We start from the raw sequence: 26,560 nt of genomic DNA, 5'->3' as shown, positions 1-26,560 counted from the left end.
CAAAGTTTATCGCGCTTTTTTATTCGCGATGGTTACGAGTCCAAATTAAATGAACAAACATTTCTATCACTTTGAAGTGATTTTCTATTCATCCATTGGGACTGGGAGGGTAAATTTTCATTTTTGAATGTCAACGGCCATATCACGTAGAACGCACCTGGTCTCGTCAGCTCCCAGAAGTTAAGTTACGTCGAGTCCCGTTAGTACTTGGAAGGGTGACCGCTTGGGAATACGGGATGTCGTTGGCGATGAATAGTTTGTTTTCAATAACAAATTTCTTGAAATTTTTTTTCAATCACGAGGGTTACCAGTCCAAATTCGTAGATAAAACATTTCAATGCCTTAGAGATAGGTTCAATTCATCTATAAGAATGATTCTGGATCAATTCCATTGAGAGTTTTTCAAAGTTTATCGCGTTTTTTAATCGCAATGGTTACCAGTCCAAATTCGTAGATCAAAAATATCAATGGCATAGAGATAGGTTCAATTCATCTATAGGAATGATTCTGGATAAATTTCATTGCGAGTTTTTCAAAGTTTATCGCGCTTTTTTATTCCCGATGGTTACGAGTCCAAATTCAATGAACAAACATTTCTATCACTTTGAAGTGATTTTCTATTCATCCATTGGGACTGGGAGGGTAAATTTTCATTTTTGAATGTCAACGGCCATATCACGTAGAACGCACCTGGTCTCGTCAGCTCCTAAAAGTAAAGTTATGTCGAGTCCCGTTAGTACTTGGAAGGGTGACCGCTTGGGAATACGGTATGTCGTTGGCGATGAATAGTTTGTTTTCAATAACAAATTTCTTGAAATTTTTTTTCAATCACGAGGGTTACCAGTCCAAATTCGTAGATAAAACATTTCAATGCCTTAGAGATAGGTTAAATTCATCTATAAGAATGATTCTGGATCAATTCCATTGAGAGTTTTTCAAAGTTTATCGCGTTGTTTAATCGCGATGGTTACCAGTCCAAATTCGTAGATCAAAAATATCAATGGCATAGAGATAGGTTCAATTCATCTATTTGAATGATTCTAGATAAATTTCATTGCGAGTTTTTCAAAGTTTATCGCGCTTTTTTATTCGCGATGGTTACGAGTCCAAATTCAATGAACAAACATTTCTATCACTTTGAAGTGATTTTCTATTCATCCATTGGGACTGGGAGGGTAAATTTTCATTTCTGAATGTCAACGGCCATATCACGTAGAACGCACCTGGTCTCGTCAGCTCCCAGAAGTTAAGTTACGTCGAGTCCCGTTAGTACTTGGAAGGGTGACCGCTTGGGAATACGGGATGTCGTTGGCGATGAATAGTTTGTTTTCAATAACAAATTTCTTGAAATTTTTTTTCAATCACGAGGGTTACCAGTCCAAATTCGTAGATAAAACATTTCAATGCCTTAGAGATAGGTTCAATTCATCTATAAGAATGATTCTGGATCAATTCCATTGAGAGTTTTTCAAAGTTTATCGCGTTTTTTAATCGCAATGGTTACCAGTCCAAATTCGTAGATAAAAAATATCAATGGCATAGAGATAGGTTCAATTCATCTATAGGAATGATTCTGGATAAATTTCATTGCGAGTTTTTCAAAGTTTATCGCGCTTTTTTATTCGCGATGGTTACGAGTCCAAATTAAATGAACAAACATTTCTATCACTTTGAAGTGATTTTCTATTCATCCATTGGGACTGGGAGGGTAAATTTTCATTTTTGAATGTCAATGGCCATATCACGTAGAACGCACCTGGTCTCGTCAGCTCCCAGAAGTTAAGTTACGTCGAGTCCCGTTAGTACTTGGAAGGGTGACCGCTTGGGAATACGGGATGTCGTTGGCGATGAATAGTTTGTTTTCAATAACAAATTTCTTGAAATTTTTTTTTCAATCACGATGGTTACCAGTCCAAATTCGTAGATAAAACATTTCAATGCCTTAGAGATAGGTTAAATTCATCTATAAGAATGATTCTGGATCAATTCCATTGAGAGTTTTTCAAAGTTTATCGCGTTGTTTAATCGCGATGGTTACCAGTCCAAATTCGTAGATCAAAAATATCAATGGCATAGAGATAGGTTCAATTCATCTATTTGAATGATTCTAGATAAATTTCATTGCGAGTTTTTCAAAGTTTATCGCGCTTTTTTATTCGCGATGGTTACGAGTCCAAATTCAATGAACAAACATTTCTATCACTTTGAAGTGATTTTCTATTCATCCATTGGGACTGGGAGGGTAAATTTTCATTTCTGAATGTCAACGGCCATATCACGTAGAACGCACCTGGTCTCGTCAGCTCCCAGAAGTTAAGTTACGTCGAGTCCCGTTAGTACTTGGAAGGGTGACCGCTTGGGAATACGGGATGTCGTTGGCGATGAATAGTTTGTTTTCAATAACAAATTTCTTGAAATTTTTTTTCAATCACGAGGGTTACCAGTCCAAATTCGTAGATAAAACATTTCAATGCCTTAGAGATAGGTTCAATTCATCTATAAGAATGATTCTGGATCAATTCCATTGAGAGTTTTTCAAAGTTTATCGCGTTTTTTAATCGCAATGGTTACCAGTCCAAATTCGTAGATAAAAAATATCAATGGCATAGAGATAGGTTCAATTCATCTATAGGAATGATTCTGGATAAATTTCATTGCGAGTTTTTCAAAGTTTATCGCGCTTTTTTATTCGCGATGGTTACGAGTCCAAATTAAATGAACAAACATTTCTATCACTTTGAAGTGATTTTCTATTCATCCATTGGGACTGGGAGGGTAAATTTTCATTTTTGAATGTCAATGGCCATATCACGTAGAACGCACCTGGTCTCGTCAGCTCCCAGAAGTTAAGTTACGTCGAGTCCCGTTAGTACTTGGAAGGGTGACCGCTTGGGAATACGGGATGTCGTTGGCGATGAATAGTTTGTTTTCAATAACAAATTTCTTGAAATTTTTTTTTCAATCACGATGGTTACCAGTCCAAATTCGTAGATAAAACATTTCAATGCCTTAGAGATAGGTTAAATTCATCTATAAGAATGATTCTGGATCAATTCCATTGAGAGTTTTTCAAAGTTTATCGCGTTGTTTAATCGCGATGGTTACCAGTCCAAATTCGTAGATCAAAAATATCAATGGCATAGAGATAGGTTCAATTCATCTATTTGAATGATTCTGGATAAATTTCATTGCGAGTTTTTCAAAGTTTATCGCGCTTTTTTATTCGCGATGGTTACGAGTCCAAATTCAATGAACAAACATTTCTATCACTTTGAAGTGATTTTCTATTCATCCATTGGGACTGGGAGGGTAAATTTTCATTTTTGAATGTCAACGGCCATATCACGTAGAACGCACCTGGTCTCGTCAGCTCCCAGAAGTTAAGTTACGTCGAGTCCCGTTAGTACTTGGAAGGGTGACCGCGTGGGAATACGGGATGTCGTTGGCGATGAATAGTTTGTTTTCAATAACAAATTTCTTGAAATTTTTTTTCAATCACGAGGGTTACCAGTCCAAATTCGTAGATAAAACATTTCAATGCCTTAGAGATAGGTTCAATTCATCTATAAGAATGATTCTGGATCAATTCCATTGAGAGTTTTTCAAAGTTTATCGCGTTTTTTAATCGCAATGGTTACCAGTCCAAATTCGTAGATCAAAAATATCAATGGCATAGAGATAGGTTCAATTCATCTATAGGAATGATTCTGGATAAATTTCATTGCGAGTTTTTCAAAGTTTATCGCGCTTTTTTATTCCCGATGGTTACGAGTCCAAATTCAATGAACAAACATTTCTATCACTTTGAAGTGATTTTCTATTCATCCATTGGGACTGGGAGGGTAAATTTTCATTTTTGAATGTCAACGGCCATATCACGTAGAACGCACCTGGTCTCGTCAGCTCCTAAAAGTAAAGTTATGTCGAGTCCCGTTAGTACTTGGAAGGGTGACCGCTTGGGAATACGGTATGTCGTTGGCGATGAATAGTTTGTTTTCAATAACAAATTTCTTGAAATTTTTTTTCAATCACGAGGGTTACCAGTCCAAATTCGTAGATAAAACATTTCAATGCCTTAGAGATAGGTTAAATTCATCTATAAGAATGATTCTGGATCAATTCCATTGAGAGTTTTTCAAAGTTTATCGCGTTGTTTAATCGCGATGGTTACCAGTCCAAATTCGTAGATCAAAAATATCAATGGCATAGAGATAGGTTCAATTCATCTATTTGAATGATTCTAGATAAATTTCATTGCGAGTTTTTCAAAGTTTATCGCGCTTTTTTATTCGCGATGGTTACGAGTCCAAATTCAATGAACAAACATTTCTATCACTTTGAAGTGATTTTCTATTCATCCATTGGGACTGGGAGGGTAAATTTTCATTTCTGAATGTCAACGGCCATATCACGTAGAACGCACCTGGTCTCGTCAGCTCCCAGAAGTTAAGTTACGTCGAGTCCCGTTAGTACTTGGAAGGGTGACCGCGTGGGAATACGGGATGTCGTTGGCGATGAATAGTTTGTTTTCAATAACAAATTTCTTGAAATTTTTTTTCAATCACGAGGGTTACCAGTCCAAATTCGTAGATAAAACATTTCAATGCCTTAGAGATAGGTTCAATTCATCTATAAGAATGATTCTGGATCAATTCCATTGAGAGTTTTTCAAAGTTTATCGCGTTTTTTAATCGCAATGGTTACCAGTCCAAATTCGTAGATCAAAAATATCAATGGCATAGAGATAGGTTCAATTCATCTATTTGAATGATTCTGGATAAATTTCATTGCGAGTTTTTCAAAGTTTATCGCGCTTTTTTATTCGCGATGGTTACGAGTCCAAATTAAATGAACAAACATTTCTATCACTTTGAAGTGATTTTCTATTCATCCATTGGGACTGGGAGGGTAAATTTTCATTTTTGAATGTCAACGGCCATATCACGTAGAACGCACCTGGTCTCGTCAGCTCCCAGAAGTTAAGTTACGTCGAGTCCCGTTAGTACTTGGAAGGGTGACCGCTTGGGAATACGGGATGTCGTTGGCGATGAATAGTTTGTTTTCAATAACAAATTTCTTGAAATTTTTTTTCAATCACGAGGGTTACCAGTCCAAATTCGTAGATAAAACATTTCAATGCCTTAGAGATAGGTTCAATTCATCTATAAGAATGATTCTGGATCAATTCCATTGAGAGTTTTTCAAAGTTTATCGCGTTTTTTAATCGCAATGGTTACCAGTCCAAATTCGTAGATCAAAAATATCAATGGCATAGAGATAGGTTCAATTCATCTATAGGAATGATTCTGGATAAATTTCATTGCGAGTTTTTCAAAGTTTATCGCGCTTTTTTATTCCCGATGGTTACGAGTCCAAATTCAATGAACAAACATTTCTATCACTTTGAAGTGATTTTCTATTCATCCATTGGGACTGGGAGGGTAAATTTTCATTTTTGAATGTCAACGGCCATATCACGTAGAACGCACCTGGTCTCGTCAGCTCCTAAAAGTAAAGTTATGTCGAGTCCCGTTAGTACTTGGAAGGGTGACCGCGTGGGAATACGGGATGTCGTTGGCGATGAATAGTTTGTTTTCAATAACAAATTTCTTGAAATTTTTTTTCAATCACGAGGGTTACCAGTCCAAATTCGTAGATAAAACATTTCAATGCCTTAGAGATAGGTTCAATTCATCTATAAGAATGATTCTGGATCAATTCCATTGAGAGTTTTTCAAAGTTTATCGCGTTTTTTAATCGCAATGGTTACCAGTCCAAATTCGTAGATCAAAAATATCAATGGCATAGAGATAGGTTCAATTCATCTATAGGAATGATTCTGGATAAATTTCATTGCGAGTTTTTCAAAGTTTATCGCGCTTTTTTATTCCCGATGGTTACGAGTCCAAATTCAATGAACAAACATTTCTATCACTTTGAAGTGATTTTCTATTCATCCATTGGGACTGGGAGGGTAAATTTTCATTTTTGAATGTCAACGGCCATATCACGTAGAACGCACCTGGTCTCGTCAGCTCCTAAAAGTAAAGTTATGTCGAGTCCCGTTAGTACTTGGAAGGGTGACCGCTTGGGAATACGGTATGTCGTTGGCGATGAATAGTTTGTTTTCAATAACAAATTTCTTGAAATTTTTTTTCAATCACGAGGGTTACCAGTCCAAATTCGTAGATAAAACATTTCAATGCCTTAGAGATAGGTTAAATTCATCTATAAGAATGATTCTGGATCAATTCCATTGAGAGTTTTTCAAAGTTTATCGCGTTGTTTAATCGCGATGGTTACCAGTCCAAATTCGTAGATCAAAAATATCAATGGCATAGAGATAGGTTCAATTCATCTATTTGAATGATTCTAGATAAATTTCATTGCGAGTTTTTCAAAGTTTATCGCGCTTTTTTATTCGCGATGGTTACGAGTCCAAATTCAATGAACAAACATTTCTATCACTTTGAAGTGATTTTCTATTCATCCATTGGGACTGGGAGGGTAAATTTTCATTTCTGAATGTCAACGGCCATATCACGTAGAACGCACCTGGTCTCGTCAGCTCCCAGAAGTTAAGTTACGTCGAGTCCCGTTAGTACTTGGAAGGGTGACCGCGTGGGAATACGGGATGTCGTTGGCGATGAATAGTTTGTTTTCAATAACAAATTTCTTGAAATTTTTTTTCAATCACGAGGGTTACCAGTCCAAATTCGTAGATAAAACATTTCAATGCCTTAGAGATAGGTTCAATTCATCTATAAGAATGATTCTGGATCAATTCCATTGAGAGTTTTTCAAAGTTTATCGCGTTTTTTAATCGCAATGGTTACCAGTCCAAATTCGTAGATCAAAAATATCAATGGCATAGAGATAGGTTCAATTCATCTATTTGAATGATTCTGGATAAATTTCATTGCGAGTTTTTCAAAGTTTATCGCGCTTTTTTATTCGCGATGGTTACGAGTCCAAATTAAATGAACAAACATTTCTATCACTTTGAAGTGATTTTCTATTCATCCATTGGGACTGGGAGGGTAAATTTTCATTTTTGAATGTCAACGGCCATATCACGTAGAACGCACCTGGTCTCGTCAGCTCCTAAAAGTAAAGTTATGTCGAGTCCCGTTAGTACTTGGAAGGGTGACCGCGTGGGAATACGGGATGTCGTTGGCGATGAATAGTTTGTTTTCAATAACAAATTTCTTGAAATTTTTTTTCAATCACGAGGGTTACCAGTCCAAATTCGTAGATAAAACATTTCAATGCCTTAGAGATAGGTTCAATTCATCTATAAGAATGATTCTGGATCAATTCCATTGAGAGTTTTTCAAAGTTTATCGCGTTTTTTAATCGCAATGGTTACCAGTCCAAATTCGTAGATCAAAAATATCAATGGCATAGAGATAGGTTCAATTCATCTATAGGAATGATTCTGGATAAATTTCATTGCGAGTTTTTCAAAGTTTATCGCGCTTTTTTATTCCCGATGGTTACGAGTCCAAATTCAATGAACAAACATTTCTATCACTTTGAAGTGATTTTCTATTCATCCATTGGGACTGGGAGGGTAAATTTTCATTTTTGAATGTCAACGGCCATATCACGTAGAACGCACCTGGTCTCGTCAGCTCCTAAAAGTAAAGTTATGTCGAGTCCCGTTAGTACTTGGAAGGGTGACCGCTTGGGAATACGGTATGTCGTTGGCGATGAATAGTTTGTTTTCAATAACAAATTTCTTGAAATTTTTTTTCAATCACGAGGGTTACCAGTCCAAATTCGTAGATAAAACATTTCAATGCCTTAGAGATAGGTTAAATTCATCTATAAGAATGATTCTGGATCAATTCCATTGAGAGTTTTTCAAAGTTTATCGCGTTGTTTAATCGCGATGGTTACCAGTCCAAATTCGTAGATCAAAAATATCAATGGCATAGAGATAGGTTCAATTCATCTATTTGAATGATTCTAGATAAATTTCATTGCGAGTTTTTCAAAGTTTATCGCGCTTTTTTATTCGCGATGGTTACGAGTCCAAATTCAATGAACAAACATTTCTATCACTTTGAAGTGATTTTCTATTCATCCATTGGGACTGGGAGGGTAAATTTTCATTTCTGAATGTCAACGGCCATATCACGTAGAACGCACCTGGTCTCGTCAGCTCCCAGAAGTTAAGTTACGTCGAGTCCCGTTAGTACTTGGAAGGGTGACCGCGTGGGAATACGGGATGTCGTTGGCGATGAATAGTTTGTTTTCAATAACAAATTTCTTGAAATTTTTTTTCAATCACGAGGGTTACCAGTCCAAATTCGTAGATAAAACATTTCAATGCCTTAGAGATAGGTTCAATTCATCTATAAGAATGATTCTGGATCAATTCCATTGAGAGTTTTTCAAAGTTTATCGCGTTTTTTAATCGCAATGGTTACCAGTCCAAATTCGTAGATCAAAAATATCAATGGCATAGAGATAGGTTCAATTCATCTATTTGAATGATTCTGGATAAATTTCATTGCGAGTTTTTCAAAGTTTATCGCGCTTTTTTATTCGCGATGGTTACGAGTCCAAATTAAATGAACAAACATTTCTATCACTTTGAAGTGATTTTCTATTCATCCATTGGGACTGGGAGGGTAAATTTTCATTTTTGAATGTCAACGGCCATATCACGTAGAACGCACCTGGTCTCGTCAGCTCCTAAAAGTAAAGTTATGTCGAGTCCCGTTAGTACTTGGAAGGGTGACCGCGTGGGAATACGGGATGTCGTTGGCGATGAATAGTTTGTTTTCAATAACAAATTTCTTGAAATTTTTTTTCAATCACGAGGGTTACCAGTCCAAATTCGTAGATAAAACATTTCAATGCCTTAGAGATAGGTTCAATTCATCTATAAGAATGATTCTGGATCAATTCCATTGAGAGTTTTTCAAAGTTTATCGCGTTTTTTAATCGCAATGGTTACCAGTCCAAATTCGTAGATCAAAAATATCAATGGCATAGAGATAGGTTCAATTCATCTATAGGAATGATTCTGGATAAATTTCATTGCGAGTTTTTCAAAGTTTATCGCGCTTTTTTATTCCCGATGGTTACGAGTCCAAATTCAATGAACAAACATTTCTATCACTTTGAAGTGATTTTCTATTCATCCATTGGGACTGGGAGGGTAAATTTTCATTTTTGAATGTCAACGGCCATATCACGTAGAACGCACCTGGTCTCGTCAGCTCCTAAAAGTAAAGTTATGTCGAGTCCCGTTAGTACTTGGAAGGGTGACCGCTTGGGAATACGGTATGTCGTTGGCGATGAATAGTTTGTTTTCAATAACAAATTTCTTGAAATTTTTTTTCAATCACGAGGGTTACCAGTCCAAATTCGTAGATAAAACATTTCAATGCCTTAGAGATAGGTTAAATTCATCTATAAGAATGATTCTGGATCAATTCCATTGAGAGTTTTTCAAAGTTTATCGCGTTGTTTAATCGCGATGGTTACCAGTCCAAATTCGTAGATCAAAAATATCAATGGCATAGAGATAGGTTCAATTCATCTATTTGAATGATTCTAGATAAATTTCATTGCGAGTTTTTCAAAGTTTATCGCGCTTTTTTATTCGCGATGGTTACGAGTCCAAATTCAATGAACAAACATTTCTATCACTTTGAAGTGATTTTCTATTCATCCATTGGGACTGGGAGGGTAAATTTTCATTTCTGAATGTCAACGGCCATATCACGTAGAACGCACCTGGTCTCGTCAGCTCCCAGAAGTTAAGTTACGTCGAGTCCCGTTAGTACTTGGAAGGGTGACCGCGTGGGAATACGGGATGTCGTTGGCGATGAATAGTTTGTTTTCAATAACAAATTTCTTGAAATTTTTTTTCAATCACGAGGGTTACCAGTCCAAATTCGTAGATAAAACATTTCAATGCCTTAGAGATAGGTTCAATTCATCTATAAGAATGATTCTGGATCAATTCCATTGAGAGTTTTTCAAAGTTTATCGCGTTTTTTAATCGCAATGGTTACCAGTCCAAATTCGTAGATCAAAAATATCAATGGCATAGAGATAGGTTCAATTCATCTATTTGAATGATTCTGGATAAATTTCATTGCGAGTTTTTCAAAGTTTATCGCGCTTTTTTATTCGCGATGGTTACGAGTCCAAATTAAATGAACAAACATTTCTATCACTTTGAAGTGATTTTCTATTCATCCATTGGGACTGGGAGGGTAAATTTTCATTTTTGAATGTCAACGGCCATATCACGTAGAACGCACCTGGTCTCGTCAGCTCCCAGAAGTTAAGTTACGTCGAGTCCCGTTAGTACTTGGAAGGGTGACCGCTTGGGAATACGGGATGTCGTTGGCGATGAATAGTTTGTTTTCAATAACAAATTTCTTGAAATTTTTTTTCAATCACGAGGGTTACCAGTCCAAATTCGTAGATAAAACATTTCAATGCCTTAGAGATAGGTTCAATTCATCTATAAGAATGATTCTGGATCAATTCCATTGAGAGTTTTTCAAAGTTTATCGCGTTTTTTAATCGCAATGGTTACCAGTCCAAATTCGTAGATCAAAAATATCAATGGCATAGAGATAGGTTCAATTCATCTATAGGAATGATTCTGGATAAATTTCATTGCGAGTTTTTCAAAGTTTATCGCGCTTTTTTATTCCCGATGGTTACGAGTCCAAATTCAATGAACAAACATTTCTATCACTTTGAAGTGATTTTCTATTCATCCATTGGGACTGGGAGGGTAAATTTTCATTTTTGAATGTCAACGGCCATATCACGTAGAACGCACCTGGTCTCGTCAGCTCCTAAAAGTAAAGTTATGTCGAGTCCCGTTAGTACTTGGAAGGGTGACCGCTTGGGAATACGGTATGTCGTTGGCGATGAATAGTTTGTTTTCAATAACAAATTTCTTGAAATTTTTTTTCAATCACGAGGGTTACCAGTCCAAATTCGTAGATAAAACATTTCAATGCCTTAGAGATAGGTTAAATTCATCTATAAGAATGATTCTGGATCAATTCCATTGAGAGTTTTTCAAAGTTTATCGCGTTGTTTAATCGCGATGGTTACCAGTCCAAATTCGTAGATCAAAAATATCAATGGCATAGAGATAGGTTCAATTCATCTATTTGAATGATTCTAGATAAATTTCATTGCGAGTTTTTCAAAGTTTATCGCGCTTTTTTATTCGCGATGGTTACGAGTCCAAATTCAATGAACAAACATTTCTATCACTTTGAAGTGATTTTCTATTCATCCATTGGGACTGGGAGGGTAAATTTTCATTTCTGAATGTCAACGGCCATATCACGTAGAACGCACCTGGTCTCGTCAGCTCCCAGAAGTTAAGTTACGTCGAGTCCCGTTAGTACTTGGAAGGGTGACCGCTTGGGAATACGGGATGTCGTTGGCGATGAATAGTTTGTTTTCAATAACAAATTTCTTGAAATTTTTTTTCAATCACGAGGGTTACCAGTCCAAATTCGTAGATAAAACATTTCAATGCCTTAGAGATAGGTTCAATTCATCTATAAGAATGATTCTGGATCAATTCCATTGAGAGTTTTTCAAAGTTTATCGCGTTTTTTAATCGCAATGGTTACCAGTCCAAATTCGTAGATAAAAAATATCAATGGCATAGAGATAGGTTCAATTCATCTATAGGAATGATTCTGGATAAATTTCATTGCGAGTTTTTCAAAGTTTATCGCGCTTTTTTATTCGCGATGGTTACGAGTCCAAATTAAATGAACAAACATTTCTATCACTTTGAAGTGATTTTCTATTCATCCATTGGGACTGGGAGGGTAAATTTTCATTTTTGAATGTCAATGGCCATATCACGTAGAACGCACCTGGTCTCGTCAGCTCCCAGAAGTTAAGTTACGTCGAGTCCCGTTAGTACTTGGAAGGGTGACCGCTTGGGAATACGGGATGTCGTTGGCGATGAATAGTTTGTTTTCAATAACAAATTTCTTGAAATTTTTTTTCAATCACGAGGGTTACCAGTCCAAATTCGTAGATAAAACATTTCAATGCCTTAGAGATAGGTTCAATTCATCTATAAGAATGATTCTGGATCAATTCCATTGAGAGTTTTTCAAAGTTTATCGCGTTTTTTAATCGCAATGGTTACCAGTCCAAATTCGTAGATCAAAAATATCAATGGCATAGAGATAGGTTCAATTCATCTATAGGAATGATTCTGGATAAATTTCATTGCGAGTTTTTCAAAGTTTATCGCGCTTTTTTATTCCCGATGGTTACGAGTCCAAATTCAATGAACAAACATTTCTATCACTTTGAAGTGATTTTCTATTCATCCATTGGGACTGGGAGGGTAAATTTTCATTTTTGAATGTCAACGGCCATATCACGTAGAACGCACCTGGTCTCGTCAGCTCCCAGAAGTTAAGTTACGTCGAGTCCCGTTAGTACTTGGAAGGGTGACCGCTTGGGAATACGGGATGTCGTTGGCGATGAATAGTTTGTTTTCAATAACAAATTTCTTGAAATTTTTTTTCAATCACGAGGGTTACCAGTCCAAATTCGTAGATAAAACATTTCAATGCCTTAGAGATAGGTTCAATTCATCTATAAGAATGATTCTGGATCAATTCCATTGAGAGTTTTTCAAAGTTTATCGCGTTGTTTAATCGCGATGGTTACCAGTCCAAATTCGTAGATCAAAAATATCAATGGCATAGAGATAGGTTCAATTCATCTATTTGAATGATTCTAGATAAATTTCATTGCGAGTTTTTCAAAGTTTATCGCGCTTTTTTATTCGCGATGGTTACGAGTCCAAATTCAATGAACAAACATTTCTATCACTTTGAAGTGATTTTCTATTCATCCATTGGGACTGGGAGGGTAAATTTTCATTTCTGAATGTCAACGGCCATATCACGTAGAACGCACCTGGTCTCGTCAGCTCCCAGAAGTTAAGTTACGTCGAGTCCCGTTAGTACTTGGAAGGGTGACCGCTTGGGAATACGGGATGTCGTTGGCGATGAATAGTTTGTTTTCAATAACAAATTTCTTGAAATTTTTTTTCAATCACGAGGGTTACCAGTCCAAATTCGTAGATAAAACATTTCAATGCCTTAGAGATAGGTTCAATTCATCTATAAGAATGATTCTGGATCAATTCCATTGAGAGTTTTTCAAAGTTTATCGCGTTTTTTAATCGCAATGGTTACCAGTCCAAATTCGTAGATCAAAAATATCAATGGCATAGAGATAGGTTCAATTCATCTATAGGAATGATTCTGGATAAATTTCATTGCGAGTTTTTCAAAGTTTATCGCGCTTTTTTATTCCCGATGGTTACGAGTCCAAATTCAATGAACAAACATTTCTATCACTTTGAAGTGATTTTCTATTCATCCATTGGGACTGGGAGGGTAAATTTTCATTTTTGAATGTCAACGGCCATATCACGTAGAACGCACCTGGTCTCGTCAGCTCCTAAAAGTAAAGTTATGTCGAGTCCCGTTAGTACTTGGAAGGGTGACCGCTTGGGAATACGGTATGTCGTTGGCGATGAATAGTTTGTTTTCAATAACAAATTTCTTGAAATTTTTTTTCAATCACGAGGGTTACCAGTCCAAATTCGTAGATAAAACATTTCAATGCCTTAGAGATAGGTTAAATTCATCTATTTGAATGATTCTAGATAAATTTCATTGCGAGTTTTTCAAAGTTTATCGCGCTTTTTTATTCGCGATGGTTACGAGTCCAAATTCAATGAACAAACATTTCTATCACTTTGAAGTGATTTTCTATTCATCCATTGGGACTGGGAGGGTAAATTTTCATTTCTGAATGTCAACGGCCATATCACGTAGAACGCACCTGGTCTCGTCAGCTCCCAGAAGTTAAGTTACGTCGAGTCCCGTTAGTACTTGGAAGGGTGACCGCTTGGGAATACGGGATGTCGTTGGCGATGAATAGTTTGTTTTCAATAACAAATTTCTTGAAATTTTTTTTTCAATCACGATGGTTACCAGTCCAAATTCGTAGATAAAACATTTCAATGCCTTAGAGATAGGTTAAATTCATCTATAAGAATGATTCTGGATCAATTCCATTGAGAGTTTTTCAAAGTTTATCGCGTTGTTTAATCGCGATGGTTACCAGTCCAAATTCGTAGATCAAAAATATCAATGGCATAGAGATAGGTTCAATTCATCTATTTGAATGATTCTGGATAAATTTCATTGCGAGTTTTTCAAAGTTTATCGCGCTTTTTTATTCGCGATGGTTACGAGTCCAAATTCAATGAACAAACATTTCTATCACTTTGAAGTGATTTTCTATTCATCCATTGGGACTGGGAGGGTAAATTTTCATTTTTGAATGTCAACGGCCATATCACGTAGAACGCACCTGGTCTCGTCAGCTCCCAGAAGTTAAGTTACGTCGAGTCCCGTTAGTACTTGGAAGGGTGACCGCTTGGGAATACGGGATGTCGTTGGCGATGAATAGTTTGTTTTCAATAACAAATTTCTTGAAATTTTTTTTTCAATCACGATGGTTACCAGTCCAAATTCGTAGATAAAACATTTCAATGCCTTAGAGATAGGTTAAATTCATCTATAAGAATGATTCTGGATCAATTCCATTGAGAGTTTTTCAAAGTTTATCGCGTTGTTTAATCGCGATGGTTACCAGTCCAAATTCGTAGATCAAAAATATCAATGGCATAGAGATAGGTTCAATTCATCTATTTGAATGATTCTGGATAAATTTCATTGCGAGTTTTTCAAAGTTTATCGCGCTTTTTTATTCGCGATGGTTACGAGTCCAAATTCAATGAACAAACATTTCTATCACTTTGAAGTGATTTTCTATTCATCCATTGGGACTGGGAGGGTAAATTTTCATTTTTGAATGTCAACGGCCATATCACGTAGAACGCACCTGGTCTCGTCAGCTCCCAGAAGTTAAGTTACGTCGAGTCCCGTTAGTACTTGGAAGGGTGACCGCGTGGGAATACGGGATGTCGTTGGCGATGAATAGTTTGTTTTCAATAACAAATTTCTTGAAATTTTTTTTCAATCACGAGGGTTACCAGTCCAAATTCGTAGATAAAACATTTCAATGCCTTAGAGATAGGTTCAATTCATCTATAAGAATGATTCTGGATCAATTCCATTGAGAGTTTTTCAAAGTTTATCGCGTTTTTTAATCGCAATGGTTACCAGTCCAAATTCGTAGATCAAAAATATCAATGGCATAGAGATAGGTTCAATTCATCTATAGGAATGATTCTGGATAAATTTCATTGCGAGTTTTTCAAAGTTTATCGCGCTTTTTTATTCCCGATGGTTACGAGTCCAAATTCAATGAACAAACATTTCTATCACTTTGAAGTGATTTTCTATTCATCCATTGGGACTGGGAGGGTAAATTTTCATTTTTGAATGTCAACGGCCATATCACGTAGAACGCACCTGGTCTCGTCAGCTCCTAAAAGTAAAGTTATGTCGAGTCCCGTTAGTACTTGGAAGGGTGACCGCTTGGGAATACGGTATGTCGTTGGCGATGAATAGTTTGTTTTCAATAACAAATTTCTTGAAATTTTTTTTCAATCACGAGGGTTACCAGTCCAAATTCGTAGATAAAACATTTCAATGCCTTAGAGATAGGTTAAATTCATCTATAAGAATGATTCTGGATCAATTCCATTGAGAGTTTTTCAAAGTTTATCGCGTTGTTTAATCGCGATGGTTACCAGTCCAAATTCGTAGATCAAAAATATCAATGGCATAGAGATAGGTTCAATTCATCTATTTGAATGATTCTAGATAAATTTCATTGCGAGTTTTTCAAAGTTTATCGCGCTTTTTTATTCGCGATGGTTACGAGTCCAAATTCAATGAACAAACATTTCTATCACTTTGAAGTGATTTTCTATTCATCCATTGGGACTGGGAGGGTAAATTTTCATTTCTGAATGTCAACGGCCATATCACGTAGAACGCACCTGGTCTCGTCAGCTCCCAGAAGTTAAGTTACGTCGAGTCCCGTTAGTACTTGGAAGGGTGACCGCGTGGGAATACGGGATGTCGTTGGCGATGAATAGTTTGTTTTCAATAACAAATTTCTTGAAATTTTTTTTCAATCACGAGGGTTACCAGTCCAAATTCGTAGATAAAACATTTCAATGCCTTAGAGATAGGTTCAATTCATCTATAAGAATGATTCTGGATCAATTCCATTGAGAGTTTTTCAAAGTTTATCGCGTTTTTTAATCGCAATGGTTACCAGTCCAAATTCGTAGATCAAAAATATCAATGGCATAGAGATAGGTTCAATTCATCTATAGGAATGATTCTGGATAAATTTCATTGCGAGTTTTTCAAAGTTTATCGCGCTTTTTTATTCGCGATGGTTACGAGTCCAAATTAAATGAACAAACATTTCTATCACTTTGAAGTGATTTTCTATTCATCCATTGGGACTGGGAGGGTAAATTTTCATTTTTGAATGTCAACGGCCATATCACGTAGAACGCACCTGGTCTCGTCAGCTCCTAAAAGTAAAGTTATGTCGAGTCCCGTTAGTACTTGGAAGGGTGACCGCTTGGGAATACGGGATGTCGTTGGCGATGAATAGTTTGTTTTCAATAACAAATTTCTTGAAATTTTTTTTTCAATCACGATGGTTACCAGTCCAAATTCGTAGATAAAACATTTCAATGCCTTAGAGATAGGTTCAATTCATCTATAAGAATGATTCTGGATCAATTCCATTGAGAGTTTTTCAAAGTTTATCGCGTTTTTTAATCGCAATGGTTACCAGTCCAAATTCGTAGATCAAAAATATCAATGGCATAGAGATAGGTTCAATTCATCTATAGGAATGATTCTGGATAAATTTCATTGCGAGTTTTTCAAAGTTTATCGCGCTTTTTTATTCACGATGGTTACGAGTCCAAATTAAATGAACAAACATTTCTATCACTTTGAAGTGATTTTCTATTCATCCATTGGGACTGGGAGGGTAAATTTTCATTTTTGAATGTCAACGGCCATATCACGTAGAACGCACCTGGTCTCGTCAGCTCCTAAAAGTAAAGTTATGTCGAGTCCCGTTAGTACTTGGAAGGGTGACCGCTTGGGAATACGGGATGTCGTTGGCGATGAATACTTTGTTTTCAATAACAAATTTCTTGAAATTTTTTTTCAATCACGAGGGTTACCAGTCCAAATTCGTAGATAAAACATTTCAATGCCTTAGAGATAGGTTAAATTCATCTATAAGAATGATTCTGGATCAATTCCATTGAGAGTTTTTCAAAGTTTATCGCGTTGTTTAATCGCGATGGTTACCAGTCCAAATTCGTAGATCAAAAATATCAATGGCATAGAGATAGGTTCAATTCATCTATTTGAATGATTCTGGATAAATTTCATTGCGAGTTTTTCAAAGTTTATCGCGCTTTTTTATTCCCGATGGTTACGAGTCCAAATTCAATGAACAAACATTTCTATCACTTTGAAGTGATTTTCTATTCATCCATTGGGACTGGGAGGGTAAATTTTCATTTCTGAATGTCAACGGCCATATCACGTAGAACGCACCTGGTCTCGTCAGCTCCCAGAAGTTAAGTTACGTCGAGTCCCGTTAGTACTTGGAAGGGTGACCGCGTGGGAATACGGGATGTCGTTGGCGATGAATAGTTTGTTTTCAATAACAAATTTCTTGAAATTTTTTTTCAATCACGAGGGTTACCAGTCCAAATTCGTAGATAAAACATTTCAATGCCTTAGAGATAGGTTCAATTCATCTATAAGAATGATTCTGGATCAATTCCATTGAGAGTTTTTCAAAGTTTATCGCGTTTTTTAATCGCAATGGTTACCAGTCCAAATTCGTAGATCAAAAATATCAATGGCATAGAGATAGGTTCAATTCATCTATAGGAATGATTCTGGATAAATTTCATTGCGAGTTTTTCAAAGTTTATCGCGCTTTTTTATTCGCGATGGTTACGAGTCCAAATTAAATGAACAAACATTTCTATCACTTTGAAGTGATTTTCTATTCATCCATTGGGACTGGGAGGGTAAATTTTCATTTTTGAATGTCAACGGCCATATCACGTAGAACGCACCTGGTCTCGTCAGCTCCTAAAAGTAAAGTTATGTCGAGTCCCGTTAGTACTTGGAAGGGTGACCGCTTGGGAATACGGGATGTCGTTGGCGATGAATAGTTTGTTTTCAATAACAAATTTCTTGAAATTTTTTTTTCAATCACGATGGTTACCAGTCCAAATTCGTAGATAAAACATTTCAATGCCTTAGAGATAGGTTCAATTCATCTATAAGAATGATTCTGGATCAATTCCATTGAGAGTTTTTCAAATTTTATCGCGTTTTTTAATCGCAATGGTTACCAGTCCAAATTCGTAGATCAAAAATATCAATGGCATAGAGATAGGTTCAATTCATCTATAGGAATGATTCTGGATAAATTTCATTGCGAGTTTTTCAAAGTTTATCGCGCTTTTTTATTCGCGATGGTTACGAGTCCAAATTAAATGAACAAACATTTCTATCACTTTGAAGTGATTTTCTATTCATCCATTGGGACTGGGAGGGTAAATTTTCATTTTTGAATGTCAACGGCCATATCACGTAGAACGCACCTGGTCTCGTCAGCTCCTAAAAGTAAAGTTATGTCGAGTCCCGTTAGTACTTGGAAGGGTGACCGCTTGGGAATACGGGATGTCGTTGGCGATGAATAGTTTGTTTTCAATAACAAATTTCTTGAAATTTTTTTTTCAATCACGATGGTTACCAGTCCAAATTCGTAGATAAAACATTTCAATGCCTTAGAGATAGGTTAAATTCATCTATAAGAATGATTCTGGATCAATTCCATTGAGAGTTTTTCAAAGTTTATCGCGTTGTTTAATCGCGATGGTTACCAGTCCAAATTCGTAGATCAAAAATATCAATGGCATAGAGATAGGTTCAATTCATCTATAGGAATGATTCTGGATAAATTTCATTGCGAGTTTTTCAAAGTTTATCGCGCTTTTTTATTCACGATGGTTACGAGTCCAAATTAAATGAACAAACATTTCTATCACTTTGAAGTGATTTTCTATTCATCCATTGGGACTGGGAGGGTAAATTTTCATTTTTGAATGTCAACGGCCATATCACGTAGAACGCACCTGGTCTCGTCAGCTCCTAAAAGTAAAGTTATGTCGAGTCCCGTTAGTACTTGGAAGGGTGACCGCTTGGGAATACGGGATGTCGTTGGCGATGAATACTTTGTTTTCAATAACAAATTTCTTGAAATTTTTTTTTCAATCACGATGGTTACCAGTCCAAATTCGTAGATAAAACATTTCAATGCCTTAGAGATAGGTTAAATTCATCTATAAGAATGATTCTGGATCAATTCCATTGAGAGTTTTTCAAAGTTTATCGCGTTGTTTAATCGCGATGGTTACCAGTCCAAATTCGTAGATCAAAAATATCAATGGCATAGAGATAGGTTCAATTCATCTATTTGAATGATTCTGGATAAATTTCATTGCGAGTTTTTCAAAGTTTATCGCGCTTTTTTATTCCCGATGGTTACGAGTCCAAATTCAATGAACAAACATTTCTATCACTTTGAAGTGATTTTCTATTCATCCATTGGGACTGGGAGGGTAAATTTTCATTTTTGAATGTCAACGGCCATATCACGTAGAACGCACCTGGTCTCGTCAGCTCCTAAAAGTAAAGTTACGTCGAGTCCCGTTAGTACTTGGAAGGGTGACCGCTTGGGAATACGGTATGTCGTTGGCGATGAATAGTTTGTTTTCAATAACAAATTTCTTGAAATTTTTTTTCAATCACGAGGGTTACCAGTCCAAATTCGTAGATAAAACATTTCAATGCCTTAGAGATAGGTTCAATTCATCTATAAGAATGATTCTGGATCAATTCCATTGAGAGTTTTTCAAAGTTTATCGCGTTTTTTAATCGCAATGGTTACCAGTCCAAATTCGTAGATCAAAAATATCAATGGCATAGAGATAGGTTCAATTCATCTATAGGAATGATTCTGGATAAATTTCATTGCGAGTTTTTCAAAGTTTATCGCGCTTTTTTATTCGCGATGGTTACGAGTCCAAATTAAATGAACAAACATTTCTATCACTTTGAAGTGATTTTCTATTCATCCATTGCGACTGGGAGGGTAAATTTTCATTTTTGAATGTCAACGGCCATATCACGTAGAACGCACCTGGTCTCGTCAGCTCCTAAAAGTAAAGTTATGTCGAGTCCCGTTAGTACTTGGAAGGGTGACCGCTTGGGAATACGGGATGTCGTTGGCGATGAATAGTTTGTTTTCAATAACAAATTTCTTGAAATTTTTTTTTCAATCACGATGGTTACCAGTCCAAATTCGTAGATAAAACATTTCAATGCCTTAGAGATAGGTTCAATTCATCTATAAGAATGATTCTGGATCAATTCCATTGAGAGTTTTTCAAAGTTTATCGCGTTTTTTAATCGCAATGGTTACCAGTCCAAATTCGTAGATCAAAAATATCAATGGCATAGAGATAGGTTCAATTCATCTATTTGAATGATTCTGGATAAATTTCATTGCGAGTTTTTCAAAGTTTATCGCGCTTTTTTATTCCCGATGGTTACGAGTCCAAATTCAATGAACAAACATTTCTATCACTTTGAAGTGATTTTCTATTCATCCATTGGGACTGGGAGGGTAAATTTTCATTTCTGAATGTCAACGGCCATATCACGTAGAACGCACCTGGTCTCGTCAGCTCCCAGAAGTTAAGTTACGTCGAGTCCCGTTAGTACTTGGAAGGGTGACCGCGTGGGAATACGGGATGTCGTTGGCGATGAATAGTTTGTTTTCAATAACAAATTTCTTGAAATTTTTTTTCAATCACGAGGGTTACCAGTCCAAATTCGTAGATAAAACATTTCAATGCCTTAGAGATAGGTTCAATTCATCTATAAGAATGATTCTGGATCAATTCCATTGAGAGTTTTTCAAAGTTTATCGCGTTTTTTAATCGCAATGGTTACCAGTCCAAATTCGTAGATCAAAAATATCAATGGCATAGAGATAGGTTCAATTCATCTATAGGAATGATTCTGGATAAATTTCATTGCGAGTTTTTCAAAGTTTATCGCGCTTTTTTATTCGCGATGGTTACGAGTCCAAATTAAATGAACAAACATTTCTATCACTTTGAAGTGATTTTCTATTCATCCATTGGGACTGGGAGGGTAAATTTTCATTTTTGAATGTCAACGGCCATATCACGTAGAACGCACCTGGTCTCGTCAGCTCCTAAAAGTAAAGTTATGTCGAGTCCCGTTAGTACTTGGAAGGGTGACCGCTTGGGAATACGGGATGTCGTTGGCGATGAATAGTTTGTTTTCAATAACAAATTTCTTGAAATTTTTTTTTCAATCACGATGGTTACCAGTCCAAATTCGTAGATAAAACATTTCAATGCCTTAGAGATAGGTTCAATTCATCTATAAGAATGATTCTGGATCAATTCCATTGAGAGTTTTTCAAAGTTTATCGCGTTTTTTAATCGCAATGGTTACCAGTCCAAATTCGTAGATCAAAAATATCAATGGCATAGAGATAGGTTCAATTCATCTATAGGAATGATTCTGGATAAATTTCATTGCGAGTTTTTCAAAGTTTATCGCGCTTTTTTATTCGCGATGGTTACGAGTCCAAATTAAATGAACAAACATTTCTATCACTTTGAAGTGATTTTCTATTCATCCATTGGGACTGGGAGGGTAAATTTTCATTTTTGAATGTCAACGGCCATATCACGTAGAACGCACCTGGTCTCGTCAGCTCCTAAAAGTAAAGTTATGTCGAGTCCCGTTAGTACTTGGAAGGGTGACCGCTTGGGAATACGGGATGTCGTTGGCGATGAATAGTTTGTTTTCAATAACAAATTTCTTGAAATTTTTTTTTCAATCACGATGGTTACCAGTCCAAATTCGTAGATAAAACATTTCAATGCCTTAGAGATAGGTTAAATTCATCTATAAGAATGATTCTGGATCAATTCCATTGAGAGTTTTTCAAAGTTTATCGCGTTGTTTAATCGCGATGGTTACCAGTCCAAATTCGTAGATCAAAAATATCAATGGCATAGAGATAGGTTCAATTCATCTATAGGAATGATTCTGGATAAATTTCATTGCGAGTTTTTCAAAGTTTATCGCGCTTTTTTATTCACGATGGTTACGAGTCCAAATTAAATGAACAAACATTTCTATCACTTTGAAGTGATTTTCTATTCATCCATTGGGACTGGGAGGGTAAATTTTCATTTTTGAATGTCAACGGCCATATCACGTAGAACGCACCTGGTCTCGTCAGCTCCTAAAAGTAAAGTTATGTCGAGTCCCGTTAGTACTTGGAAGGGTGACCGCTTGGGAATACGGGATGTCGTTGGCGATGAATACTTTGTTTTCAATAACAAATTTCTTGAAATTTTTTTTTCAATCACGATGGTTACCAGTCCAAATTCGTAGATAAAACATTTCAATGCCTTAGAGATAGGTTAAATTCATCTATAAGAATGATTCTGGATCAATTCCATTGAGAGTTTTTCAAAGTTTATCGCGTTGTTTAATCGCGATGGTTACCAGTCCAAATTCGTAGATCAAAAATATCAATGGCATAGAGATAGGTTCAATTCATCTATTTGAATGATTCTGGATAAATTTCATTGCGAGTTTTTCAAAGTTTATCGCGCTTTTTTATTCCCGATGGTTACGAGTCCAAATTCAATGAACAAACATTTCTATCACTTTGAAGTGATTTTCTATTCATCCATTGGGACTGGGAGGGTAAATTTTCATTTTTGAATGTCAACGGCCATATCACGTAGAACGCACCTGGTCTCGTCAGCTCCTAAAAGTAAAGTTACGTCGAGTCCCGTTAGTACTTGGAAGGGTGACCGCTTGGGAATACGGTATGTCGTTGGCGATGAATAGTTTGTTTTCAATAACAAATTTCTTGAAATTTTTTTTCAATCACGAGGGTTACCAGTCCAAATTCGTAGATAAAACATTTCAATGCCTTAGAGATAGGTTCAATTCATCTATAAGAATGATTCTGGATCAATTCCATTGAGAGTTTTTCAAAGTTTATCGCGTTTTTTAATCGCAATGGTTACCAGTCCAAATTCGTAGATCAAAAATATCAATGGCATAGAGATAGGTTCAATTCATCTATAGGAATGATTCTGGATAAATTTCATTGCGAGTTTTTCAAAGTTTATCGCGCTTTTTTATTCGCGATGGTTACGAGTCCAAATTAAATGAACAAACATTTCTATCACTTTGAAGTGATTTTCTATTCATCCATTGCGACTGGGAGGGTAAATTTTCATTTTTGAATGTCAACGGCCATATCACGTAGAACGCACCTGGTCTCGTCAGCTCCTAAAAGTAAAGTTATGTCGAGTCCCGTTAGTACTTGGAAGGGTGACCGCTTGGGAATACGGGATGTCGTTGGCGATGAATAGTTTGTTTTCAATAACAAATTTCTTGAAATTTTTTTTTCAATCACGATGGTTACCAGTCCAAATTCGTAGATAAAACATTTCAATGCCTTAGAGATAGGTTCAATTCATCTATAAGAATGATTCTGGATCAATTCCATTGAGAGTTTTTCAAAGTTTATCGCGTTGTTTAATCGCGATGGTTACCAGTCCAAATTCGTAGATCAAAAATATCAATGGCATAGAGATAGGTTCAATTCATCTATTTGAATGATTCTGGATAAATTTCATTGCGAGTTTTTCAAAGTTTATCGCGCTTTTTTATTCGCGATGGTTACGAGTCCAAATTCAATTAACAAACATTTCTATCACTTTGAAGTGATTTTCTATTCATCCATTGGGACTGGGAGGGTAAATTTTCATTTTTGAATGTCAACGGCCATATCACGTAGAACGCACCTGGTCTCGTCAGCTCCTAAAAATTAAGTTACGTCGAGTCCCGTTAGTACTTGGAAGGGTGACCGCTTGGGAATACGGTATGTCGTTGGCGATGAATAGTTTGTTTTCAATAACAAATTTCTTGAAATTTTTTTTTCAATCACGATGGTTACCAGTCCAAATTCGTAGATAAAACATTTCAATGCCTTAGAGATAGGTTAAATTCATCTATAAGAATGATTCTGGATCAATTCCATTGAGAGTTTTTCAAAGTTTATCGCGTTGTTTAATCGCGATGGTTACCAGTCCAAATTCGTAGATCAAAAATATCAATGGCATAGAGATAGGTTCAATTCATCTATAGGAATGATTCTGGATAAATTTCATTGCGAGTTTTTCAAAGTTTATCGCGCTTTTTTATTCGCGATGGTTACGAGTCCAAATTAAATGAACAAACATTTCTATCACTTTGAAGTGATTTTCTATTCATCCATTGCGACTGGGAGGGTAAATTTTCATTTTTGAATGTCAACGGCCATATCACGTAGAACGCACCTGGTCTCGTCAGCTCCTAAAAGTAAAGTTATGTCGAGTCCCGTTAGTACTTGGAAGGGTGACCGCTTGGGAATACGGGATGTCGTTGGCGATGAATAGTTTGTTTTCAATAACAAATTTCTTGAAATTTTTTTTTCAATCACGATGGTTACCAGTCCAAATTCGTAGATAAAACATTTCAATGCCTTAGAGATAGGTTCAATTCATCTATAAGAATGATTCTGGATCAATTCCATTGAGAGTTTTTCAAAGTTTATCGCGTTGTTTAATCGCGATGGTTACCAGTCCAAATTCGTAGATCAAAAATATCAATGGCATAGAGATAGGTTCAATTCATCTATTTGAATGATTCTGGATAAATTTCATTGCGAGTTTTTCAAAGTTTATCGCGCTTTTTTATTCGCGATGGTTACGAGTCCAAATTCAATTAACAAACATTTCTATCACTTTGAAGTGATTTTCTATTCATCCATTGGGACTGGGAGGGTAAATTTTCATTTTTGAATGTCAACGGCCATATCACGTAGAACGCACCTGGTCTCGTCAGCTCCTAAAAATTAAGTTACGTCGAGTCCCGTTAGTACTTGGAAGGGTGACCGCTTGGGAATACGGTATGTCGTTGGCGATGAATAGTTTGTTTTCAATAACAAATTTCTTGAAATTTTTTTTTCAATCACGATGGTTACCAGTCCAAATTCGTAGATAAAACATTTCAATGCCTTAGAGATAGGTTCAATTCATCTATAAGAATGATTCTGGATCAATTCCATTGAGAGTTTTTCAAAGTTTATCGCGTTGTTTAATCGCGATGGTTACCAGTCCAAATTCGTAGATCAAAAATATCAATGGCATAGAGATAGGTTCAATTCATCTATTTGAATGATTCTGGATAAATTTCATTGCGAGTTTTTCAAAGTTTATCGCGCTTTTTTATTCGCGATGGTTACGAGTCCAAATTCAATTAACAAACATTTCTATCACTTTGAAGTGATTTTCTATTCATCCATTGGGACTGGGAGGGTAAATTTTCATTTTTGAATGTCAACGGCCATATCACGTAGAACGCACCTGGTCTCGTCAGCTCCTAAAAATTAAGTTACGTCGAGTCCCGTTAGTACTTGGAAGGGTGACCGCTTGGGAATACGGTATGTCGTTGGCGATGAATAGTTTGTTTTCAATAACAAATTTCTTGAAATTTTTTTTTCAATCACGATGGTTACCAGTCCAAATTCGTAGATAAAACATTTCAATGCCTTAGAGATAGGTTAAATTCATCTATAAGAATGATTCTGGATCAATTCCATTGAGAGTTTTTCAAAGTTTATCGCGTTGTTTAATCGCGATGGTTACCAGTCCAAATTCGTAGATCAAAAATATCAATGGCATAGAGATAGGTTCAATTCATCTATTTGAATGATTCTGGATAAATTTCATTGCGAGTTTTTCAAAGTTTATCGCGCTTTTTTATTCCCGATGGTTACGAGTCCAAATTCAATGAACAAACATTTCTATCACTTTGAAGTGATTTTCTATTCATCCATTGGGACTGGGAGGGTAAATTTTCATTTTTGAATGTCAACGGCCATATCACGTAGAACGCACCTGGTCTCGTCAGCTCCTAAAAGTAAAGTTACGTCGAGTCCCGTTAGTACTTGGAAGGGTGACCGCTTGGGAATACGGTATGTCGTTGGCGATGAATAGTTTGTTTTCAATAACAAATTTCTTGAAATTTTTTTTCAATCACGAGGGTTACCAGTCCAAATTCGTAGATAAAACATTTCAATGCCTTAGAGATAGGTTCAATTCATCTATAAGAATGATTCTGGATCAATTCCATTGAGAGTTTTTCAAAGTTTATCGCGTTTTTTAATCGCAATGGTTACCAGTCCAAATTCGTAGATCAAAAATATCAATGGCATAGAGATAGGTTCAATTCATCTATAGGAATGATTCTGGATAAATTTCATTGCGAGTTTTTCAAAGTTTATCGCGCTTTTTTAT

At 36.3% G+C, this 26,560-nt stretch overlaps 50 pseudogenes; all 50 read left to right on the top strand.

Moving 5' to 3' along the window:
- Positions 1–129: 129 nt before the first annotated feature.
- LOC124333222 lies at positions 130–248 on the top strand (annotated as a pseudogene).
- A 414-nt stretch (positions 249–662) lies between these two features.
- Positions 663–781, top strand: LOC124330481 (annotated as a pseudogene).
- Positions 782–1,195: 414 nt separating this feature from the next.
- On the top strand, positions 1,196–1,314 carry LOC124333220 (annotated as a pseudogene).
- A 414-nt stretch (positions 1,315–1,728) lies between these two features.
- On the top strand, positions 1,729–1,847 carry LOC124333630 (annotated as a pseudogene).
- Positions 1,848–2,262: 415 nt separating this feature from the next.
- LOC124333219 lies at positions 2,263–2,381 on the top strand (annotated as a pseudogene).
- A 414-nt stretch (positions 2,382–2,795) lies between these two features.
- On the top strand, positions 2,796–2,914 carry LOC124333629 (annotated as a pseudogene).
- A 415-nt stretch (positions 2,915–3,329) lies between these two features.
- LOC124331303 lies at positions 3,330–3,448 on the top strand (annotated as a pseudogene).
- A 414-nt stretch (positions 3,449–3,862) lies between these two features.
- On the top strand, positions 3,863–3,981 carry LOC124330480 (annotated as a pseudogene).
- A 414-nt stretch (positions 3,982–4,395) lies between these two features.
- Positions 4,396–4,514, top strand: LOC124331292 (annotated as a pseudogene).
- Positions 4,515–4,928: 414 nt separating this feature from the next.
- LOC124333218 lies at positions 4,929–5,047 on the top strand (annotated as a pseudogene).
- Positions 5,048–5,461: 414 nt separating this feature from the next.
- LOC124330139 lies at positions 5,462–5,580 on the top strand (annotated as a pseudogene).
- A 414-nt stretch (positions 5,581–5,994) lies between these two features.
- On the top strand, positions 5,995–6,113 carry LOC124330479 (annotated as a pseudogene).
- A 414-nt stretch (positions 6,114–6,527) lies between these two features.
- On the top strand, positions 6,528–6,646 carry LOC124331280 (annotated as a pseudogene).
- Positions 6,647–7,060: 414 nt separating this feature from the next.
- Positions 7,061–7,179, top strand: LOC124330137 (annotated as a pseudogene).
- A 414-nt stretch (positions 7,180–7,593) lies between these two features.
- LOC124330478 lies at positions 7,594–7,712 on the top strand (annotated as a pseudogene).
- Positions 7,713–8,126: 414 nt separating this feature from the next.
- Positions 8,127–8,245, top strand: LOC124331269 (annotated as a pseudogene).
- A 414-nt stretch (positions 8,246–8,659) lies between these two features.
- On the top strand, positions 8,660–8,778 carry LOC124330136 (annotated as a pseudogene).
- A 414-nt stretch (positions 8,779–9,192) lies between these two features.
- LOC124330477 lies at positions 9,193–9,311 on the top strand (annotated as a pseudogene).
- Positions 9,312–9,725: 414 nt separating this feature from the next.
- On the top strand, positions 9,726–9,844 carry LOC124331258 (annotated as a pseudogene).
- A 414-nt stretch (positions 9,845–10,258) lies between these two features.
- Positions 10,259–10,377, top strand: LOC124333217 (annotated as a pseudogene).
- A 414-nt stretch (positions 10,378–10,791) lies between these two features.
- On the top strand, positions 10,792–10,910 carry LOC124330475 (annotated as a pseudogene).
- A 414-nt stretch (positions 10,911–11,324) lies between these two features.
- LOC124333216 lies at positions 11,325–11,443 on the top strand (annotated as a pseudogene).
- A 414-nt stretch (positions 11,444–11,857) lies between these two features.
- LOC124333628 lies at positions 11,858–11,976 on the top strand (annotated as a pseudogene).
- Positions 11,977–12,390: 414 nt separating this feature from the next.
- On the top strand, positions 12,391–12,509 carry LOC124333214 (annotated as a pseudogene).
- Positions 12,510–12,923: 414 nt separating this feature from the next.
- Positions 12,924–13,042, top strand: LOC124333213 (annotated as a pseudogene).
- Positions 13,043–13,456: 414 nt separating this feature from the next.
- On the top strand, positions 13,457–13,575 carry LOC124330473 (annotated as a pseudogene).
- Positions 13,576–13,859: 284 nt separating this feature from the next.
- LOC124333212 lies at positions 13,860–13,978 on the top strand (annotated as a pseudogene).
- A 415-nt stretch (positions 13,979–14,393) lies between these two features.
- Positions 14,394–14,512, top strand: LOC124333211 (annotated as a pseudogene).
- A 415-nt stretch (positions 14,513–14,927) lies between these two features.
- Positions 14,928–15,046, top strand: LOC124331246 (annotated as a pseudogene).
- A 414-nt stretch (positions 15,047–15,460) lies between these two features.
- On the top strand, positions 15,461–15,579 carry LOC124330472 (annotated as a pseudogene).
- A 414-nt stretch (positions 15,580–15,993) lies between these two features.
- On the top strand, positions 15,994–16,112 carry LOC124331235 (annotated as a pseudogene).
- Positions 16,113–16,526: 414 nt separating this feature from the next.
- Positions 16,527–16,645, top strand: LOC124330157 (annotated as a pseudogene).
- A 415-nt stretch (positions 16,646–17,060) lies between these two features.
- On the top strand, positions 17,061–17,179 carry LOC124330155 (annotated as a pseudogene).
- Positions 17,180–17,593: 414 nt separating this feature from the next.
- On the top strand, positions 17,594–17,712 carry LOC124331224 (annotated as a pseudogene).
- Positions 17,713–18,126: 414 nt separating this feature from the next.
- Positions 18,127–18,245, top strand: LOC124330154 (annotated as a pseudogene).
- Positions 18,246–18,660: 415 nt separating this feature from the next.
- On the top strand, positions 18,661–18,779 carry LOC124330153 (annotated as a pseudogene).
- A 415-nt stretch (positions 18,780–19,194) lies between these two features.
- On the top strand, positions 19,195–19,313 carry LOC124330152 (annotated as a pseudogene).
- Positions 19,314–19,728: 415 nt separating this feature from the next.
- On the top strand, positions 19,729–19,847 carry LOC124330348 (annotated as a pseudogene).
- Positions 19,848–20,261: 414 nt separating this feature from the next.
- On the top strand, positions 20,262–20,380 carry LOC124330151 (annotated as a pseudogene).
- A 415-nt stretch (positions 20,381–20,795) lies between these two features.
- On the top strand, positions 20,796–20,914 carry LOC124331213 (annotated as a pseudogene).
- Positions 20,915–21,328: 414 nt separating this feature from the next.
- Positions 21,329–21,447, top strand: LOC124330149 (annotated as a pseudogene).
- A 415-nt stretch (positions 21,448–21,862) lies between these two features.
- LOC124330148 lies at positions 21,863–21,981 on the top strand (annotated as a pseudogene).
- Positions 21,982–22,396: 415 nt separating this feature from the next.
- Positions 22,397–22,515, top strand: LOC124330147 (annotated as a pseudogene).
- Positions 22,516–22,930: 415 nt separating this feature from the next.
- LOC124330347 lies at positions 22,931–23,049 on the top strand (annotated as a pseudogene).
- A 414-nt stretch (positions 23,050–23,463) lies between these two features.
- Positions 23,464–23,582, top strand: LOC124330146 (annotated as a pseudogene).
- Positions 23,583–23,997: 415 nt separating this feature from the next.
- Positions 23,998–24,116, top strand: LOC124330536 (annotated as a pseudogene).
- Positions 24,117–24,531: 415 nt separating this feature from the next.
- Positions 24,532–24,650, top strand: LOC124330144 (annotated as a pseudogene).
- Positions 24,651–25,065: 415 nt separating this feature from the next.
- On the top strand, positions 25,066–25,184 carry LOC124330535 (annotated as a pseudogene).
- A 415-nt stretch (positions 25,185–25,599) lies between these two features.
- LOC124330534 lies at positions 25,600–25,718 on the top strand (annotated as a pseudogene).
- A 415-nt stretch (positions 25,719–26,133) lies between these two features.
- On the top strand, positions 26,134–26,252 carry LOC124330345 (annotated as a pseudogene).
- Positions 26,253–26,560: the final 308 nt, after the last annotated feature.

This window comes from Daphnia pulicaria, chromosome 3 (genome assembly GCF_021234035.1).
Source record: "Daphnia pulicaria isolate SC F1-1A chromosome 3, SC_F0-13Bv2, whole genome shotgun sequence".
Lineage (NCBI taxonomy): Eukaryota > Metazoa > Arthropoda > Branchiopoda > Diplostraca > Daphniidae > Daphnia > Daphnia pulicaria.
The sequence above is the reverse complement of the archived record's forward strand: the minus strand, read 5'-3'. Positions and strand labels throughout refer to the sequence as shown.